Below are 21,697 nucleotides of genomic sequence, written 5' to 3' on the forward strand. Positions count from 1 at the left end.
GAAGCGTCGTAGTACGTCAGAGACACTGTGATTGACGGCTCATACTGGTCGCTCATTGGCCAGACAGCGAATTTAAGAGTCCGCCCACTTCTCAGCAGATTCTATGCGCGTTAGCAACGTGTGCTCTACTTCACCACGCGGGTGCCTTTCTCACATTCAAAGCCTGCCCCTGTGCTTACGCGTACACGGTGTGGACCCGTGGACTGAAAGCTAGGTAAACAGTGTTGTTTTTGTGTCACCTTCGAAGAAACGGATTCATTTCGAAAAGAGAGCGAACCCGGCATCTGTTAAACTGGACGTTAGCTTGTCCTCGACGCCACCATGTGGTAAAAATATGTTACTGCGTCACTACTGGTTGAATGGGAGATCTTATGTAATTCCTTCATGCCCAGCCAGTCGATGTTGCTTTAGACTGGATCCCCACGCGAGCAGATCATGTGGAAATTATGTGAGCACACGACCACGGAGTTTGTTTCATTTACCCACATCTTTAGTGAAATGTTGCTTGAACATGTGCAAATGTCACCATTGATCACAGTTGCAGCAACAGTTATAAATAATTTATCAGGAATAGTCATGCTTGTCGCTTATTGAGTGGAGAAAGACCATTTTGATTCCCAGATTTAAAGTATCGCATCGACGGTATCATTCTATCTAAATTGCAAGCATCAAACTCAAGGCTGGTGACCTGATGTGGGTCTGTGTAATTCTTGGTGGCCCATGAATGCTTGTCACGATTTTTCCTGAACTTCAGTGGAAAGCTGGATGAGTGAGTGAATGAATGATCAATTGCAGGGCAAGTTGTGAAAATATGTATGGATTGACATATCCTCATGCTGCAGTTTTCACTACACACACACGCGCACACACGCGGTTGTTCTGATAAAACTGATGACACAAAATAATAATGCAATCACATAATGACAAATGTTTTAGAATAGGAAGCTCTTCCATGAAAGGAGGGGGCACTGTTTTATAACCCATTATCTCATGAAGCGGGGGGGAGGTCGCCTCACTTTCTGATCCAACGGGAGACGCAGGTACGACCCAGTGATGCTGTTTCTCCTCGACCGTAGTTTTTGTATTTCCTATTTGTTATATTAAATACTCAAAGACAAATGTAATGTATCAGAATTTCATTTGGACACAATATCACCCGTAAACATTACAAGAACCGGGGTGCAGGAATACCACTGTACTTGGCTAGGCCGAAGGGCCTCTTCCATGGCGGCCTTGTCTAGGAATTCCTTACACATGAAATGATTATTGGGGTTCCCACCTGGAGCATATCAGGTAAGGGACAAGAAGTGCAATGGCCTTGTGCTCTCGCCACATTCCTAGCCTCCAAACAAACACAATGTAGCTCAACTTCTGGCTAATGGATGTTATAGTTGGAAACATGCTTAGCAGTCAAACTTGTTTACCCACTGGAAACTGCATCAAACAAATCGTCACCCTCTTAAAGGTGAAATCAACCCAAACATATTTTTTTCAAGAATATGTTCCCAGCAGGCCCACTAGTTGAAACACGGAATACCCAATGTGAACTTAACTCTGAATTTAAAAAAAAATTAATAATACCAACTGAACAGTGATTTTGGCAATTATGTTTCATGTAGTTTCACTGTTATATCCGTATGAGGTAATCTGTAACTGTGATGAGGCCCACAATGAAAATAAGTTTGACACTGCTGAGCTAGACTTATTTCTGTCTGCTACCTTCAATATCCCATTCACATTATAAGTTATAACGGCATAAAAATATCATAAGTATATAGAGCTACACAATGTGAACAGATGATTCTAATTCACATTACACTGCAGAGTTTAAATTCTAGAAACAGAGATTATACAGGTGTACTCATCAGATAGGCCGGTGAGAGTACGGTATACATAATGTAGGATTAAAATGGCCATATAGTGATCATGGAGGAAATTGGAACACCTTCCCGTGTGGATTTCTGAGTCTCTTAGCTCAAAACTTGCCCTAGAATCCTTTGATGACATTGTGTGCATGTGCACACTTGGGAAGACCTCAGCAGAATATGACGTGCGGATTTTGAACATGTAATTGGTCTGGGTTACTTAAGACACACAGTAATGTAAGACAGTGGCATCATTTGAAGCTTTAGCAAGTGGACGTTTATACCGTGTTTTGTTTTTGTTCCCACAGCAGATTTTGTCCCAGGAGGTGATCTCCTTGTTTGTGTTGATCCTCCAGCTGGAGTCCTCATGAAAATCTTTAAAGCTGCACCAGATGGCTATTGAACATCTCTTTCTCATCCTTTGCACAGGTTGGTTCAGTGTTGATGTTAACTCATTCAGTACCAGACTTTTTCAGTCCCTCTGTGAAATTAAATGTCATTTGGATCGAATGAGTTACCGGGTAATAGCCTTATCCATGTATGAACACATGTCTTCCATTGTTTTCCTCCACCACCACTTCAAAATGACTCTCGGCTTTTCTGTTGTGCTGCAGAAAATACTCTATGCTGGTGCACAGCGCCTCCTCTTGGACACAATGAGAAGAAGGATGCCCAGGCAAAGGTAGGTTCACTACTCATTTATTGACAGGCCCCAATTGATTCATCCCCTGTCTTAACTTTTGTGTTAGTGATTATTATTATTATTGTTTTTTTTTTTAAGCTTTGAATGACACAAAATTGGCAAAAAGACTTTGAGACTATTAAACTGACTCAAAACTTCCATTGTCCAAAATCAATTAGATTATATTAGATTGATTAGAATGTTATTCAAAAAACAAAAACATTTAATTAAAATTTGTGTTTAGCTGTAGTAGTTGACATATGGCTCGAAAGAACTTTTTTCCTTTTGGGAGCAGTTGTGCTAATCAATGACTTCATTTGAGAGGCAACTTAATTTTGAAGAGCGTTTTTTTGTAGATTGATCCCAGGGATATGAAGCAAGGGTTTTATTAAACATTAAAAATACAACAATATAACAAACTTTTTTTTTTTTTCAAATTACCTTGTGCATAGTAGTAAACTATATTTTCTTGCATAGAAATATTTTCAGTGGGGCAATTTCAAACGTAAATATAACTTTCAGTTCAAACTTTGTATTTCTGAATGGGTTGTATGTCCTTTTCACCAAAGCACTTAATTTGGGTGTTTCACATTTTCCATGTCATTTTTAACTTTTAGCAATTAGCATGGCTTTTCCATCTTCTGTTTACCTCCCATTATCCCTTGTTGAGAACAATACTTAACTTCAATGTTCAGAAGTGCTGCCATGGAGGTGATGATTACTGACTTAGCAGCAGTTCTGTAACATATTTAGTCGTACTAGCTAGCCAGCTGAAGCTAGTTGCTAGCTAGGTGCACCAAACTTGCCTCTATAATACCCGAAAGCAGTGAGAATGGATGACTGTTCATCATGCCCCATTATTGTTTTTTGTTTTTTTCTAAACAAGATAGAATTGATTTAATCGTATTTATTTATTAAAACTTTTCTATGGTGAATCCTTGAACTCATCATCAAACTTTGATGCCATGACTGCCCATTAAACAATTAAACAAATATAAATGGAGCTGATGCAGAAGACATAATTTTGTTTCCAACAAAAACACAACTAAGGACATGGACCGCCATTTACAAAAACAAATAGAAATATAAGTGAACTATAAAAAGAAATTCTCTATTTTTGGGAACCTGCCTACAATGTCCAGTCTTACAACACGCTATGAAATCAGTGTCGTAAAGAGACAGAAGTATCACTTTCATTGTTGAAAAGTAATGTTTGCGTGTGTTGTAGCAAACAACTTGTATGATGAATAAATTTCTTTTTAGCACACTGTTGTTGTCTGTGCATTATTAGACATAAAATTTTGGCAACAAAGATAGAGCTTTACTTGCCGTCATTGCCCTCGTTCCACAACGCCAGTGCCAAGCTACTTCTGGTATGAATGTTTTATGACGAGCTGTGATCAGTATTGTCAAAGCTAGCTAATTTTATGCAGCATTGAGTTGCCTCGGCAGGCTGTTGTCGGGGGGCCGTAAAACTGGAATGATGCCTCTCCATGACTTTGTGTCCTGACTTTTAGAATGCCTAAAAGGCCAGTGTCGGAGGACCTGAGAGCACTTGTGGGTTCATAGGCTAAAAGCAACTCTGTAAAGATAAGAAGGCAAAAGAACAGTAAGACACTTAAAAAAAAAAAAGTAAAAGAACCTTAAACTTGATCTTGAAACACATGTGATTTTAAAATTGGTGTAATATGCTATATACCCTGTGGGCTGGTCTAAAATAATGTCCACGTTTTTCACCCTTGAGGAACGATTAAAATGCAATGGTTGGTAAAGTTTCTCTCTCTGGGGCCTCAGGACCGATGAATAAAATTGCACTTTTGATGTGGCTAAGGTGTAGAAAATTCTCTGGATCAAGTAGGAGATTGAGCAGTATTTCCCGAGGAGTCTGAGATCCTTCAATGTGTGCAGTATTATTTTGGAGAATCTATCTAAAACTACTGAGTTTGTATTGGGGCGTTGTGATCCAGACATTTTGAAATACAAATGGGCCTACATTTATCAGGATGCACATGCTTTGTTTGGTGAGTTTTTGGGCATACTGAGGGCCCCCGCATTGTGCTTTTAAGTGGGATGAATGATAAAAACAGAGACTATAAACGTAATATTAAATATTTGCGACATCAAAGCAGACCAGTCAGTATACAACATGCACACCACCACTTACACTAACAAGTATTAAGTCCCTTGATGCTCTGCCACAGTTGTTTAATTAATATAATTGAGTAATTACAGGGTACCGTGTGCTTAAGATTCAGAGTGTGGGCCGAACACCCATAAACCAACAATAAATTTATGTTCCATGTCCTTTATTAGTCCCACATGGGAAATTTTCTTTCAACCACACTGAGGTTATGTCCCAGTTTGAAGATAAAATTACAGCCTACTTGTCTTTTTTTCATTGTCATGTTGGGCTGGAGGGCATGACCTGCTTTGCTTCGCCAGTCTGAATGTTCTCTCTAGTAATTAAAGACACGTGCTGCTACAGCTCACATGCAAAGTCAGTCAAGTCCTTGCTCGGTCAACTTGCATCAGATTGGTCAGAAGGGGTTATAGTTCAGGTAGAAGATTATCTGTAAATCACATGGTTTATTTTTTTAATTGGTTGGGAGAATCTGATTATTTTCAATGCCTGTTTATATGCCGGCATGTTAAGAGGAACAATGCTGCCTAAAGGTGTTAGCATAGCATAGCTGTAGCGCAACTTCCCATAGTAGTCTTACGTACGCAGCTATTTTTGAAATGTGACCAACGCAGCTCACCACACACATTTCTCCACTGACAATCACTTCCACCAAGCCAGATGTTCACGATGTGGTCGTACCTCGACTGACCAGTGAGAGGCAGCACACTGCTACATGCCATCCAGGCTCACAAAGACGTAAGAGTAGTAATCAAGAAGAAAGGGAAGAAGAAAGTCTGAAATGATAGCTTATCTGGTAGCTACATTGTGATTACAAACTCTCAAGTCATTTTGACTGTGGTGAATGACTTCTGAGACTTGCCAGACAAACACTCAACTCAGCTAGTTGCTCTTGTGCATCCGGCAACAACGCAAGCGTCGAGTTGTTTTCTATTTAACACTTATTCCATTTCACGTCACAATCATGGAGTTCACGGAATCTCCTTGTTGACCAAGCATGATTTGCTGGAGTGGCAGTCCCAACTGTAAAAGAGCAGCTCTGCAAGGAAACATTACTCAGAGCTGGTCATTCGGCCTATGTGACGGACCGGTCTGCCTATGTGCCTATGACAGACGCCCATTTTGTAGGTGATAAAGCATAGACGTGAAACTTAAAAAAAAAATGTCTTCGGCTACCAACTTTGAATGAGGGTCGATGTAGAAAGCTATGATTTGGATAATTTAATCCCGCTGGAATTATTATTATTTTTTTTCAATTTAATCTTTTTTAAAACTGTTTTTCGGTACCTCCGTGCACTGACCGCCCTCTGCTGGGACATGACAGTTAAGATTAATTACGTTTTTAAGACATTTGTGCAGTGAGGAGGACGTGTGTGTAACACCGGGACATGGGGGTAACACTGGCAGGTCATTTGTGGTAATTTGCTTTGCCCCAGTGCATGGGATATGTTGCGTTACTTTTAGTTGTTGAGAAACTCAATGTTTCTTGTAACTCGCTCGTTTTGTAATGCGATACAACTCCCAGCACTGCCAGCAAAACACAAACAGGCTGACTAAATGTCGTTTTGCTCACATGACGAAAGTGAAGGGATCTGAGGCAGCGTAACACTCGGCGAATCAATCGCCAATGTGATATGCCACAATAATATTGAACGCCAACACAATGTAGAAACGTTTCTCAATTTAAATAAGTATACGCACCTCCAATTGAACGACTGTTTCTAATTCAAAACAGAGCTGTGCTGTGCCATGGGCTCACCGGTCTCCCCCATTGTATACCAACACTGGTTGAAATATGTTGACGACATGGGTTAAGATCAGCCTCTGGAATAGATTTGTTTACTGAACACAACTCAGTGGACAGATCAGAAACATCCATTTTGCTCAGAGTACATCAAAGAGAACATTGCCAAGCAGGCTGGTTTGTCAAAGAAACAAGACTTTTCCCCCCCAACCATAGTATACCATTGCATTTCAAACCCACTAACATCCTTAGACAAGCTGGTTCACCCCAAGGAAAAAATCCGTAGAAGCAAACTCAGCAATGTTATTTATGCAGTGCAGTGTATTGAGGAGCGGAAAGAGCTCTACATTGGAGAGACTTAAGCAGCTATTACACTAGTATATGACTTCTTCGGGTCCATCCAGCACTTCCTTTGAATCTCAAAAAGAATGGAATTTTTCTTTAAGTTGATTTAAGTTGAATCATCAACCCTGTAGAGAAAATACCACTGTAAGGAAAAACAATGAAATACAGTATTCTGATTGGGATTTAATGCAAGACGTCACAATTATACAATACACTGTATCATCTTGTTTTTTCACCACCAACTATTTTATTAGGTACTAGACGTTGAGAAACGCTCATTCCTTAACATTCTTTAACTACATTAGAAAGTGCAGCACTCTCAAGACACCTAGAGAGGGCAGCAGTCACCCATCTAGGATTTCTTTTGTCAGCATTCCTAGTCTTGTTCTAACGGTGACGAAACTATTGAAACACACAGGCTGTAATGCTCTGTTACTCAAGCCTCTACTTATCGAATGCCCATTAATAATAAATGGAAAGGCTATAATAAAGAAATGTGTTTTTTCCCTTAAAAACCCAAGTCAACATTCCCATTCACTTTGATACCAGTTATTACATGTCAAACATGTATTATGTGTAATGAACTGGCTTGTCAAAATGTAATTAAAAGGCCTTTTGCACAACGTGACAGGCAGTGGACAAAATTATCCTGTAGCTTCAATAGAGAAAATAGAGAGACATTTTTGTGTGTACGATGAAAGACTCAAATGAAAAAAGTCGGGGGCGGGGGGGTTGCAATCCTCTTTCGTCGACATCATCATGCTTTCAATTAATAATTGCATGTCATTCATTCAAATGGGATGCACAAAGGACCTCTTTATACATGGTATCGTTTTGGTGTGCGGTGCAGTGTGTAATTGGGAGGCAAATATTGAACTTTTTGGAACTTTTCTGCCATTGGTGTGGTAGCTCCACTTGAATAGCCACATGCCAAGAAGAAAGAACACAAACGTTAGGTTAGGAGCTGCTTATTTGTTTTCCTCACGGGACACATCATTGTTATGCTTGCTCACAGGGGAATGAAACCAGATAAATGTATAAGCGCAAGGTATGTAACAAAACTCAAGCCAGTTATCCCAGTTTGGTATGTAACTTGGTTTAAGCGTCACCGGTTGGCTTACATTTGGTACAGTAAAGGAAGAAAATACAAAATGAACAGCTTACACATTTTAATTAGATTTAAAATGATACACCAGGATCTTATGTCTTTTCTTTTCTTTCAGCAGGAATCATTGCAGTGTTTTTTTGTGAATAAGTTTTTCTTTCTATGCTCTTTTTTTTTTTTTTTTTTTTTTTTTTAAGCAAAATGTAACATCACTAGTTTCTTCTTGTGAGGAAATGAAGGGCAGCTGTAACGTTTGAGGAGTGTGATTTATTGCGCTATATAAACTTTAATAATGGCATTTAGTATGCTTTAGCTCCATCTGAAGATCCCGGGAGAGGCTATTTAAAGGCCGCCGGAATTTCTTTTTGCACTGCGCTCATTTTTTTGTTTTTCAGTTGTTTTTTTATAAAAAAAAATTTGAACACATGGCTAGTCATACATATGCTAGCCAGAAGCTAAGCTGAACCGTGTTTGTTAATGGACTCAAGAAAAGCAGTTCATGTTTTGGAATTTCTTCTCAAAATCAGTATTAACTTTATTGTCCCCTCTGTGAAATTCAAATATATACAGGCATACACACGCATGTGTACATATATTTGACAGAGTTTCCACACATTTACATTATGCTGTTCACATGTCACGGACCTTCATGGAGTGCTCTGTGTGGGATCCTAATAATCGCCTAATAATTAAATTCTTACGCTTGCATTTCATTATTTTCACTTTTATGTGGGTACGTATGGTTTTGAAAAGAAACGTAAATAGATAAAAAAAACGAAGTGTAGGTCTGGATGAAGCTGATACAGCTTTGTTCCTCTCTCCTCTGCAAATCTGCCACATGAGCTAAATTCACGTTTTGCATTCCAAGCTGTCCACATATTTTAACAAGCTTCTGACAATTAGACCCTACGAAAATGATCCCTCGGCGTACTCATATCATCGTGACCTCCGAAGACACATTCACACCACAGGACAAGAGTCTACTTTTAAAAATGAATAAGGCTGACAACACAGCCGTCGCTATTTCAACGGCCGGCGTGTCCTATGTGACTCATCAGCTGGGCTGTAAATCAGGCGAGGAAGAGCCTCCAGGGATTGTGTTGTGCCAAAGCTCCTTCAAAGCACTTTTATATGGAGCGTCAATAGGCAAACACTTTGCAATAACACTTATTGGCACGGTGGCGCCGGAATAAGATGGATTGTTCACATGAAAATCAACAGGCGAGCTATTGCAGCCGGGATTGTTGTGATTTTTGCCGTCTCCATCATCTCGCCTGTGTGTGTATGTGTGCGAAGTCAGAGAGCTGTGTGAGCCATCATGGGTTACATTTAATCCAGCCTCCTCGCTCTTCTTTGGGATAATAACTTTTTTTTTCTTGAGCTCCATTCCAGGGCTTGTCTGTCATCTTGACACGGCAATATCTTCCAACTCCACTGTTTCATAGTCACTTTCATTTATTTCCAAATACCATTTCACACCCTGCTGGCTTTAACTAGGTATCACACCAGGAGTGGGCTGCAGATTCAATTGAGACAACAACATTGCGGCCCTCCCCCTCCACCTTCTTACCCCCCAAAAATGAGTGAATATTGTAAGTGGCAGACTTTATAAAAATGAATTTCTTTTGCACCATTTTCTTGGCAAGAATTTGTGTTTGTCATGCCCTCCTGCATTCAAATAGGTTGTCTACACTTGATAACATTTATAGCCTTTTTTTTCCTATAGTTATCTCAAGGATGTTTTTAGGCAATAAACATGGTCTAAAGAAATGTTGGATATTATCAATATTACTTTTTAGAATGACAGCCAACACACTTTTTGCTTTAGTTAGAATTGTTCCACCACTGATTATCTCAAGGTTTCCGTTTGTATTTTTTGTATCCTATAGAAGCCTGTTATTTATTTCCATTTTTAAATTATACTTACCGGTATTACTTCACGGTCTCACACTAGTTCACTATAAATATATATGATATATATAGCAAGAGTGTACTGCAAAAATGGATATTTCCAAATTGCGTAAATTGCCTATGCGTTTTATCTGCCAATGCGGTGTAAAAACTTTTGACTGGCAAACACGTTTGAACGCACTCGCGTGTACGTTCCAACGTAGTTGTAGGCTAAATGCTACTAATGTAGCATTTTTACACAGTCAAAAAAATTAAACTCGCGCAAGTACGTTCAGAAATATTTTCCAGTCAAAGTATTTTTACTCCATTGGCAGCTCCACGTTTCCATACGTAGCATGAGAAAATTGTTTCAATTATATTATAAAATTGATTCATAGGATTTTTTTTTTTTTACACACAAGGATACAGTTCAAAGCATTAAAACACAGGGACAACAACAGTAAAACAAATATAACCCATCAAAATCAACAGAATCTCAAATTATTAGATTGAATGTTGAACCATGATCAAATACAGGACCGTAAACGGATGAAGTTGAAATTGAAGTCTGTATTTAAAAATAGTAAATGAGTCAATATTGTTCCACTAACTAATAAAGTTCAGACACAAACTCAAAAGCACGAGTTTTACCAAGATCCCTTTTTAGGATTTTTTTGGGTCTTTTTGTGCTAACTTCACAACCTTTAATTGTGCTGCCGAGTTTTATATTCCATTGTTGTTAACACTTTAATGCTTTAATATAGGGCTTAATTCAGCATAGAAAAGTGCAGCTCTATTTCAAGGTAATAAAATGTGCCACAACAACACCCCTAACATTCTTTCAGCCGGTTGCCAGCCAACCCCGCAGCCCATTCTCTCACATAGCTCCCAAAATGCCAAGTATCTACTCCAACAACACTTTTGGAGCTTTTGCTGCATTGTACTTAGTTCTTGTTAACATTTTCTGGTTTTCTTGTCACAATGGTTATGACAAAGTCATTTGTGCATTAGGGGATTCCTGGTTTGCTTTGGACTTGTTGTCTGGTTTCTCTGGTCCAAATTAGTAGAAACACGCAACACTGGGAGGTGCAGGTTACTTTATACTTTTTCAGTACAATCTAGCAGGCTACCAGCAAATAATGTTGCCGAGCGCACTAAAGCTGGGCATACTGTCAGCAGCGGTTTACACTAACGATGCAGGACTTTGGTAGAACAGCTACGGCTCAAAACGTACCTAGCAGTCAGTCTGCCTGTTGTTGGCATTGATTTTAGCGTTGGAATTCTTAGTCCACAGAGGACAAAAATGTATTTTCTTGATTTGCTTTGATGGTCTGCAATTGTTTGGAACTCCACTTCCACAGCTACAGGAATTTAGTGTAGCAGCAAAAAATGAAACTTACATGACTTCCATTGTGAAACTTTAAGTCATAAGCGATTAGAGTTGGACTTTAAGGAGACAGATTAGGTATTTTTTGTTTTTGTGATGAAGCAAGGGCTAGTAATAGTTTGGAATGTGAAAAAAAAACCCCAAAAAAACCATCAAGCGTCAATAAAGATCTGATTGTATTTTCCCTCATGGAAGCAGCACTTCATCACCAAGCTGCTGAATTACGCTTTGTCGATTAGTGTCGCGCAGTGGTGTACAAAACCGCATACAAAAACAATCAAAAGATGCAAGGGCCACCTTAATTTGGTCATCTGTGTAGGTAAGCAAAGAACCTGATCTAACGAACCAGACCAATGAACCAGCCGGGTCAAAGGGGATTTGTGTGAACGCAAACTTAAAGCATCGTCGAGCTTATTTGTATCGCGCTCGTACATCAAGTCCCAGATATGAAAACCTGCGCATCATTTCATTAGTCCCGCAGCTGACATTCTTCCCCAGGTGTTAATAAAACAAAAAGTGTCATTTTCGATATAAAACCACAGCCAGAATTGGGATGCATTAAAATGTTCATGGGAGTTACAGCGCAATTTTGCTTCGAGTCTCTCACACGAGAGCGAAAGTCAACAAACGTGAACATTTTGTCATGTATTTATTCTTCTCCAGTAATTGCCTCGCTAACACCCTCGGGGGGCCTCCGTATGGAGCGGCGTGCGTGCCGCCATGCCAGTAGGTGATCCCGCCCGTGGCTTGGTGGGTGAGCGCGTCGTCGGCGTCCCCGCTGCCTCGGCGGTTGACATATCCGAGCTGTTTATTAAGAGGATGACAACTCTATCAAGCTCCATAAGCGGGCCCTCGTGCACAGGAGTTCTTTTGTTACTTTCAGGGAGGGTGTCATCAATCTTGCTGCCATGCTACTCTCTTGAGCTGTTGATGGCAAACACGATTCCTCTCTTTCTGCCTGGCCTCTCTCGCCTACCGAGGGTGGCGTGGGGTGGGATCAGGGAGATAGGCGGACTTTCCCCGAGAGCGCCTTTTCTTGACAGGCGACAGAGCGGGCCGCTCGGACACCGGCGGTGGATATACGGGCCCGTGTAATGAAAAGACGCTGACAGGACCTGCTTGCTCTGTAATGAAAGTAGCTGTGAATGGATGCACACATCCTTGGACGCCTTTTGTCTCCTTTCCTGTTCTCACAGCATCCATCTCAGTTGTTTTTACCCCAACAGAAGGTGCGAAAGACACATTTCAGGGCGATAGCGTTTGAACATTTACAATGTGAGGCCACGTGATGTGACTTTTTAATGGAACACATTGCTACATGGCTACATTGACGTCGCACCTGCAATTTCTAAACGAATCTCTCCCCCGTGCACTTCAAGCCCGTCGCCGCCGCGCGGTGCCACTCAACATTCAGCGTGGCTCACGGAGATGGACTATGATGTATGTACTCGCTTCGACTGAGGTCACACACTCCATAAACGTCTGAGACAAGCCTGATATTTTAATCTCTTTTTAGTGAGGGGCTGTTGGGCCTTTGCCCAATCAATACAGGCCGATAGCTTTGCCAAGAGAGCTCACTGGTGCTCTTCGGTGTTTGGTCTGAGAGCCGACGCTTGCAAAAAAACAACGCTGTAATCGGTCAGCCGTAGAATTAGGGGTGCAATAGGAGTCTGTTTGTGTCCCAGAAGGTATCAACTCGAAACATACACCATAGTGATAATTGTTGGAGGACCTAAATGCCGCACGTGTGTTCTCAGCAGTAACGAGGGTTTCACCCTGTTTGCTTTAACCCATTAAAGCCTGAAGCGCCTGGCTCAACAGCTCCCCAAAACCTAAGATCGTCTTTGGAATTACCCTTGAAAACCTCACGTTTTCCCAGAAATTCAACACCTACAAAATAATTGATATCTCAGCCTCTGTAGCAGACAGAAACATAATTCCAAAATAATTTGAGAGTTTAGACATGTGGCTTTCACACAGGCCCAAGTTTATTCATCTTTGCTGTTTCACAAAGTGAAACACTATTTTTAATGTCAAAAATCGAGTGGTAATTACAATCTTCTATTTTGTTAGACGTCGATATTGTCATACATTGTCGACAAACATACATCATAAAAAAAAGAAAGTGGCGTATATGCTCTCCAGGCTTTAAAGGTAGAAAGACGCAACAGCGCTTCCGACTCTAGTGGTAGAAACGTGGTTATGCGCTCACGGCCTTAATGGATTAAAAGGTACCCGGGATGGATCAAATGTACAGCCATAATTCTCTAACCATAAGAATAACTACGGTTGGCTATTACGCCAATAGGCAGTAGAAACGAGAGGAAATGTGAAGTTATTCTTGCCTCTGCAGCTTTCACTCTTCTGGGAAGGTCTGCTACAAGATGTTGGAATGTCTCTGTGAGAATTTGCGATGTTACAGGTCACTGAAGTTGAACCTGTGGTAGGGTTTCATTGCTCACAATCTCCATCCGAGTGCATTTTAAATGTGTTTGGTGGGCCTGTGTTGAGGTGACTAGTTCAAGCATATTTTCAGGGAGCTTTCCCCAAACAATTCCCGCAAACTTGTAAGCTTCCACTTTTCCAAAATGTAATCAATCATCAATTTTCAATCCTTCGACCAATTTTTTGGGGGGAGTTTTAGACCCCACACATGACAAAGGGGGGGAAAAAAAATCAGCATGTGTGTTGTTGCTGCTCTTGTAGTGTCGTGTACATATCTCCATCGACGATCACGAGTCTCCTCCCCCAAGCCACATGTTTGTCATCGCACCCAGACTGACCTGTGAGAGGCAGAACGGTGCCACGGGGCAACCAGACTGCCAGAAATCATAAAGAAGAAAGCTGAGTGGTACATGAAGAACAAGAAAAAGCTAGGCTAAGTGTTAGCTTATTTGAAAACTACTTTGTGGTCACAAACTCTTCTCCTGGTCAGTTTTATTTTGCTGACACTTGCGAGACACATTCCACGCAACCAGTTGTTACCCGATTGACTTTTTTTCCAGCGTCATGTCAGCATTTACCATTGTGAATATTAAACACATTTAAGACTTTCAGCAATCATATCAAATCGATCACTAAAACGGCCTTTTACCAGCTGAAAGAAAATATCCAGACTGAACGGTTGCATGCTTCAAGCAGACCAAGAGAAACTTATCCATGCTTTTATCTCTAGTAGACTTGGTTATTGTAATTATATTGTAAAATAAATTGGTCTTCCTATTGAACTCCCTCAAAAGAGCATCAAACAGCTGCAGCTCATTCAGAACGCCGCAGCTCGCGTTTTGAACAGAACATACTCCTCCACTCCTAAAGTCTTGATTTTTGATCGGCAGGGTTGCAAAATATTCAAGTCTGGCCACATTATTGGTGTGTGCGTGTGTGTGGGTGCGCGCAGTATCTCGCTTTAAATGAAGAATTAAGGGGAACTGAGAGGTTTTAGTTGCTAGCCTCAAAACATCGAAACAAAAGAGTGTGGTCAAACACATTATTTTAATAAATGCTGTTGGAAACAAAGAGTGCTAATTACAGTTGAGAAATTGTGTAGAAATTGCGTTAATAGAAAAGGCGTCTGAAAAGAACTTTCTATAAAAGTCGGTTTAATTCAACAGTCGTCAAAGAAAGTGTCGTGCCGCGAGCTTTGTAAGTGCACCCGGCCAAAAATACCACCACACTCTCTTGCTGCTAATTTGTTTTCCAACGGTTTCCAAGGTGCCGGATAATTGTCTGTGAGATATTGTTTGTTCAGGTGTTCTGCATAATTGAATTCTGTATTGAAAGGGCTGCGGATGAATGCAGGCGCAGAAGCAGCATGTACTTTGTAATACATTTTCTTTTATAAATGAACTGAGTGGAGCAGAATAATTTTCCTCTCAATAGCGTCCGGCGATGATTGCTGCGCATTAATTGTCCGGCCGGTGAATAAAGCAACCTCGTTTTTGAATTTCCCGACAACTCAACTGGTGTTCACCCGTTTTAAATTAAAGTCTTGCTGTTGGGGCTTTTGTGCGGACCCCTTTCACAGATTATATGGCTTCCTCTTGTTGCTCCTGGAGCTGTCGCTTTGCACATGATGACCTTTTGAAACTCTCAGATTGATTTCACGCATCCATTATTCTGGCGAAACCCGCCTTTTGTCAGCCGCTGCAGCGCTGTGAGCTGCGTGCTGATAAGCCCATTAATGTGTGTTGCGCCGAAGCCTGGTCTGAGTGCACATGTGGAAGTCATATAGCGTCCGGTGGGACGCCCGTGTTGACGGAGGCCCGTGATGCATTTGATCATAGTTAGTCTTGAGGAGGGTCTTTGCTGGGTTTGATTCAGCAGCCTCACTCTGACCTAATGCCTTGGCTCAATCAGTCACCTTGTCCTCCCCTTGACTCCTCACCCCGTGATCCCTCATTCCCTCCCCGACAGACTCAAGAAAAACAACCCGAGTGCTTAAGACCCCCTCTCTTTGGCTGCCTCCCACTCAGAATCCTTTCTGCACACAAATAAACTAACCATCTAAGGTTGTTAACAAAGGTGGAAAAAAAATGGTGTGGAGACCTTTACTTGCTTGTTCGTCCGACCATTTTGTGGTGAGCAGTGTTGCCGTAGTTACTTTGAAAAAGTAACATGATTACTTCACTAATTACTTGGCTTTAAAAGTAACTTGATGTTACTGAATAAGTAACTCAATTAGATTACATGTTACTAGTTACATTCAACAGATGGGAGCAACAACCCCGCTTGACATAAAATTAACAGCCAGTTGTGCCAGTACTTAATTAGAAGTACATTTTTAACAGTGGTGTTTCGGAATAAAGTTCCTTTTTTAGTTCAAGGGAAGTCTACGCAAACATTTTTTTTCTAAAGAATATGTTCTATGCAAGCCCACTAGTTGAAACAGGGCATTCTGATAATTATCGCGTTAGTGAAATAAGTGTTAATCCACTCGTTTTTAGCCATCTCCGGGGGCGGCCATTTTGTCTTCTGTCGACTGAAAATGACATCACAGCTGCTCACAACGACCAATCACGGCTCAGATTCAGAAAACAGGTCAGCCGTGATTGGTCGTTGTGAGCAGTTGTGATGTCATTTTCAGTCGACAGAAGATAGGATGGCCGCCCCCGGAGTTGGTTAAAAACGAGTGCATTTTGCTGCTTAATTTATATTCCACAAACGCAATATTTATCAGCATGCCGTGTTTCAACTAGTGGGCCTGCTGGGTACATATTCTTGAAAAAAATATGTTTGGGTTTACTTCAGCTTTAAACATAAAATAAAACCCTTTTTTTTAATTTTTTTTTTTACTTAATATACTGTCAGCAATTATTTTGATGCTTATTTGGAAAAAAAAGCATCAAAGGCTACTTGTTTTTATTTTTAAAAAATCCTTCTAGACTTCACTTAACATACGTATGTTTTTTTTAAGGCAGTCTATATTAGCCTGACATATTTAACTGTTAATACTCTCATGGTACACGTAAAGAGGAAGTCTACCCCCAAAAATTTCTTTACAAAAATATGTTCCATTATTATATCTGTTTTATTATTTTCTTAAGATGACACAAACTCAAAATAGTGACCAAAGGAGGTCGTGTGGTGTGGTGGAAAAGTGGCATTTGAGTCTACATGCTTCACTGACACTCGGCGCTCCAAAGCAGAGGTGGGAGGGGTGAAGTGGAACAAACAATTTTTCAAGCAAAAGGGGAGGTGTACTGTGTTTTTGTCATTAAAATATTAAGTTTCAACTGAGTACTGTCTGGTTTTTACAATTTTCTAACCTGCTAACAACACCGCACAGTAAAAAATGTTGGGGGTGCTTTTATTCTCTCAGGGGTGAAGCACCCCTAAAAATGGGCTATAATAAAATGTAATAGGCTTAGTGGGTGCCACCACCCCACAAAGTTTAACAGTAAGTGTGTGTGGTTTTGTTTTGTCTAATCCTAACTAATAAATCAGTCAAAGTTAAAGTAGTATCCACAGTTGTTCCTATTTCTTTAATCACTGTTCTTCCCATGACAAAAACAACGTGTTAATGCGCCACTCGCCAATAAAAACAGTGCATCTCCTCCCCAAAAATGGGTGTGTGTGTCGGCAAATGTGTGTGTTCACCTCTTCGCTCTGGTAAACAGTGACAAAGATGTTATAGAGGCGTGTGACAGAGTTCTATTTGCCATAACTGACATCTTCATCCCATCACTTAGCTTGTTTTGAGTGTGTGTGTGCTCGCTAAAAAGTGCCAGCATCTGTGGAGTTTCCAGGCGGATACACCGCAGTGGAGTGGGGATTGGGAGGATTCCGACAAGGCCATGGCAGCGCAGGCAGGTGGAGAGAAGAGTCGTGCACAAAGGCGGTAAAGGAAGAGGAGAAAAAGAAAGAGGCAGCAGGAATTTGGGGTAAAACAAAACAAAAACAGCTTGCCTCTTGGCATCCTGTTTTTCAGCTGTTTTGCAGACCAGCTGTCAGATTCTGAGGGCCGATTGAAATGACTGTGCAAAGACTAGCTTGAGCTACACAACAGACGCCACCTGTAGAATTGCTGTGAAAACTTCAATGCATTTACTTATTGAGTTGGAAATGTATATTGCTAGACGGTTAGTTGAATGTTTTTTTCTTTTTTTTGTTTAAAGCACTAATTTGCACTTTGATAATTTATACAACGGACATCCATCATAGGTGCACAAAAGGACCCTAACCACGTCACAACCTAACCACGAGACTTTCTCTAAACGGCACTTTTCACCTTTCTCTAACAGGTTTTATAGAGTTTAATTTTACAAGAGCACGTCACCAAATTTGTTCCGTATATAAAGTAGGATCGATTGAAACATCTGCATGCATGTTTCAGGTTTTCCATCACGTGGAGCCTCCATCTCCCTCCAAATTAAATGCATGTGTGATTGTTTGTTTTTGCAGGCCTGTGCCAATTAGAACTAAATGAACGTGTGAATTTGATTAGTGGACGCTGAGTGATATTTAAACCAAACAGTGAAGGCGTGTCAAAAGTTAACTACCCCTGTGTTTTTGTTGCATGTGCTCAAATCGTGGCCGAAGGCGTTTATTTACTCAAATGCTGAACGTTTACTAAGAGTAGAGTGTGTGTGTTTGTAATGTGTTTAAGCATTTTTACAATAAATATTGTTACTTAATAAAAAGGCATGATTTGGTTGTGTTTCCTCGACATCAGGGGTCGTCAACCTCAACAGCCACAAAACCCTTTTAACATCTAAAGTGAGGCTAACACTGAATCTATCATTTCTTTGCTTTCTTTTTGATTTTTGTACCTTTATGTATAAAGAAAAAAACTTGAGTTAAAACTGAATTATCGTAGTTTTTAGAGTGAATTTGTTAAATATCTTTTTTTTTTTTTAAAGCTTCCTTTTAGTTCGTTAGTTTTTGTGTTTTAATACATGGTATTTGTGGAGTTGCAAGTAAAAAACTAAAACATTTGAAAAATGTATGAACTTACTGACAAATCAAAAAACATCCACAATATCAACAACAACAATGCAAATGTGCTTTTGATGCCAAAATAACGTATTTACAATTAATCAACAGTGGAACAACATAACATTTGACGAAATTTTCAAACTATTTGCACGCTATTAACAGTAGTAGTAGTCGTAGTAGTAGTGATAGTATTTAGTAGTGTGTGCGTGTATTTGAGTCTGTATGTTCATTACATCACCTCTTTTACTTTAAAATTTAAATAATCTCTGTCATCTTTTCTCTCTTTTTTGACACTCTTTGTAGTAGATTTAACGTGACAAACACTTTGATCAATCTCAAGTTGCTTGCAACGGCTATATTTCCAAGGGTCCGCCATGTGTTTTTGAATTTTAGGAGCTTACCCATTGTTGTGACACATGATGAGCTCATCCAAAAGAGACCCAATACTGCCTTCTACTGGCCATAGTTCTTTTTTTGTTTTTTTAACTTTCACAGCTAATGATCAAACCACAGTTTGCCAAGACTTTTCTCCGCCCATTCCCATGTAAACATAGTTGACGGCAATTAATGTCGTTGGCGCTCCTTGTTAGGATACCCGATGACAGCATTTCACATCACCGGCGCTCAAAGAGTTAAGTGGCCTGCAGCCACCTACCTACACCGCCCGAGTGGGGGGGAAAAAAGCAGGTGTGCATTTGAGGCGTGCATATTTGTTCATGTGTAAGATGCACTCGGTGATTCATTGGCTTTAGTGTTGCTAATGAAAACATCTACATGTCAATGAATGGATGCTTTACAGTGTTGGTGACACAAAGTAAAAAGGAGGGCTATTTTTCAAAAAGGCAGTTTGCGGCGGCTTTTCACTGGCCTGACCCCTCCCTTTCTTTGTCACCGCTGTGCTATGTTTCCTCCCATCACCGTGGCAACCACCGCCGCCGCACACCATTGTGTGTCGATGTTTGTCCACAGCTCAAGGTGTCGCCTGTGTATTTTAATGGACCTCCCAGTCCGCTTCAGTGCTGGAGCCGAGCTCGAGCCCGGCGTGGGGGTGTCGGTGAGCGGGAGAGCCGAAAGGATGCGATAGGACTGATAATGGCCGCTTTGTTCTTTTTTTTTGTGTGTGTGCGAGACGCTGCTCCTGTGGACCAGGAGACGCCTGGTCAAACAGAGACACACAAAGGCCATGGAGGCGTCTGGCTCTTTCCTCACAGCGCGCTGCCAACACGCAGCACCTCCATCAGCCGCTCTGAATTAAAAGCCCTCACAACCTTTCACACATGTGTAAAACCACTCTTTCACTCAGTGGGAACCCTGACATTTGTCTTTTGATGAACACAAAGGATATTTTTTTAAATTCCACTTCCTTCTTTTTTTTTTTTTCCTTTAGCGATTACACCAAGGTCACGTACGACATTACAATCAGCATGTGGGATCTCTTCTCAAGGGCATTGAAGTTATTCACTCGTAAAAAGCAACACAGGCATTACTTGATTCAGTCAGGCTTGAGTCAAGAGGGATGCTTCTCTACTGCTTTTTTGATGTGCAAATGGTGCATTTTGCTTTTCAGACGTTTTCGTCACTCGATGGACAAGAAAGGCACAGAAGAGACCTGATGTCCTTGTGAGTTTTGGGAAAAGAGGACAACTCTATCCATTGTTGGATTTTTTTTTTTTAAATGGAAGTATTTGTGTTGGCTCATACTTACCGAACGATAATTAGTGAGTCCTGCGAGTAATAACATTAAAAAAAAACAACAGCATTGGAATGCCATGAAATAATCTCCCGAGATGATGTGCCGCATATTCTCATGCACCGGCCGGTGTTTTAACCTCTTTAACACAGCCCCTCGAGGAAACAGGGGGGGGTTGTAGGGTATGATTAGGAATTCGTTAGCAGGCTTCTATTTTTATGCTGATGACACACTTTCCCCTCGGAGGCTCTCAGTGTTGCTGGCTCGTGACTTTCTCACTGTCTTTTCCAAACTAGATCAGCTGTTTCCAGCCATGCGGGGACGTGACATGAACTTCACTGACTTAAGCAACTCCCCTCTCATCACAAATCTAGTTACTGGCCCTCGTGAGCTTCTTTAAAGTCACATTGCGGCAGAAGCCAACAACTGGGAGGCCACAACATTTGTTACACCTCCACAATTTATTGGGATTGCGTGTAAGAGCAGCGAGTAGTACAGGCCACCAGAATGGCAAAATTGCTCAAGTGGGTTACGTAAATACCAATGATTGGGCCTATACTTTAAGAATATTTTTTCTTCCAGACAAACTCAACTCAGCTTTATATAGCACTTTAAGACCAACCACAGCTGCATACAAAGTTGCCGTACATCAAGTAAAAAACAGTTAGTAAAGGCATAGGTTTTGGAGCTTTTGTATGTATAACCACATGTTCTTATGCCACTGCGCATACAAGTTCATTGTGCACTATTTGTAACCTCAAAATGTCATAATTATAGTAAATATTTGTATGACAAACACAGGCCATACATGTAAAGAAAAGAAAATAACTTCTGGACTGTTTTCCTAATGTACTAACTGGGTAGATCTGGATTTTGAGCAGATTGGGTTACCTAGGTTGGGTTAATTATTTTGACCCAGCAAGTTGAAGTTTGGATTTGGGCGGACTGAAGAGATGAAGCTGGTTGTAATTTTGGAGTTCTGTGGTGCATATTGAAGTTGAGGTACATTTAATGTAACATTCTTAGTAAATGTTGATGACACAATGGTTAACAATGTTGACTTTGGACATTGGGGATTGGGTTTCAAATCCCAGTTAGAGTGAAAAGTAACATCCACTTGGGTTTTCCTTGCGGGATCCTTTCAGCCATATTCAGATTCCAAGCCTGGATGAAAGTGGATGGGCTGTGTCATCCGTTGTAAAAACTGTTCTGAACATATCATGCGAGTGACTTGCTGTGGCGACCTTTGACCAAGTTTTTTTTTTTTTCAAAGAAAACGTTGATCGTAAAATTAACATCATTTTTAACCACAGCTATGACTGATAACCTGGCAACCCATTTCTTGGTATGTCACTCCTCAGTATGGGTAGTTTGTACCCCTCTATGGATCAAAATGTTAACCCAATATGCTGGGT

General features: G+C 40.7%; 1 long non-coding RNA gene across 2 annotated transcripts; it reads left to right on the forward strand.

Moving 5' to 3' along the window:
- The first annotated feature begins 94 nt into the window (after positions 1-94).
- On the forward strand, positions 95-20,305 carry LOC147141051 (uncharacterized). 2 transcript variants are annotated; one of them, XR_015088297.1, is made up of 4 exons: positions 95-214; positions 2,174-2,294; positions 2,480-2,547; positions 20,160-20,305. It is a non-coding gene; the product is annotated as an uncharacterized LOC147141051 (long non-coding RNA). The 2 variants fall into 2 exon arrangements; XR_015088296.1 differs by lacking the exon at positions 20,160-20,305 and having other exon boundaries at positions 2,480-3,814.
- Positions 20,306-21,697: the final 1,392 nt, after the last annotated feature.

The sequence above is a fragment of the Filicampus tigris genome, chromosome 10, assembly GCF_054856515.1.
Source record: "Filicampus tigris isolate MCC_2025a chromosome 10, RoL_Ftig_1.0, whole genome shotgun sequence".
Lineage (NCBI taxonomy): Eukaryota > Metazoa > Chordata > Actinopteri > Syngnathiformes > Syngnathidae > Filicampus > Filicampus tigris.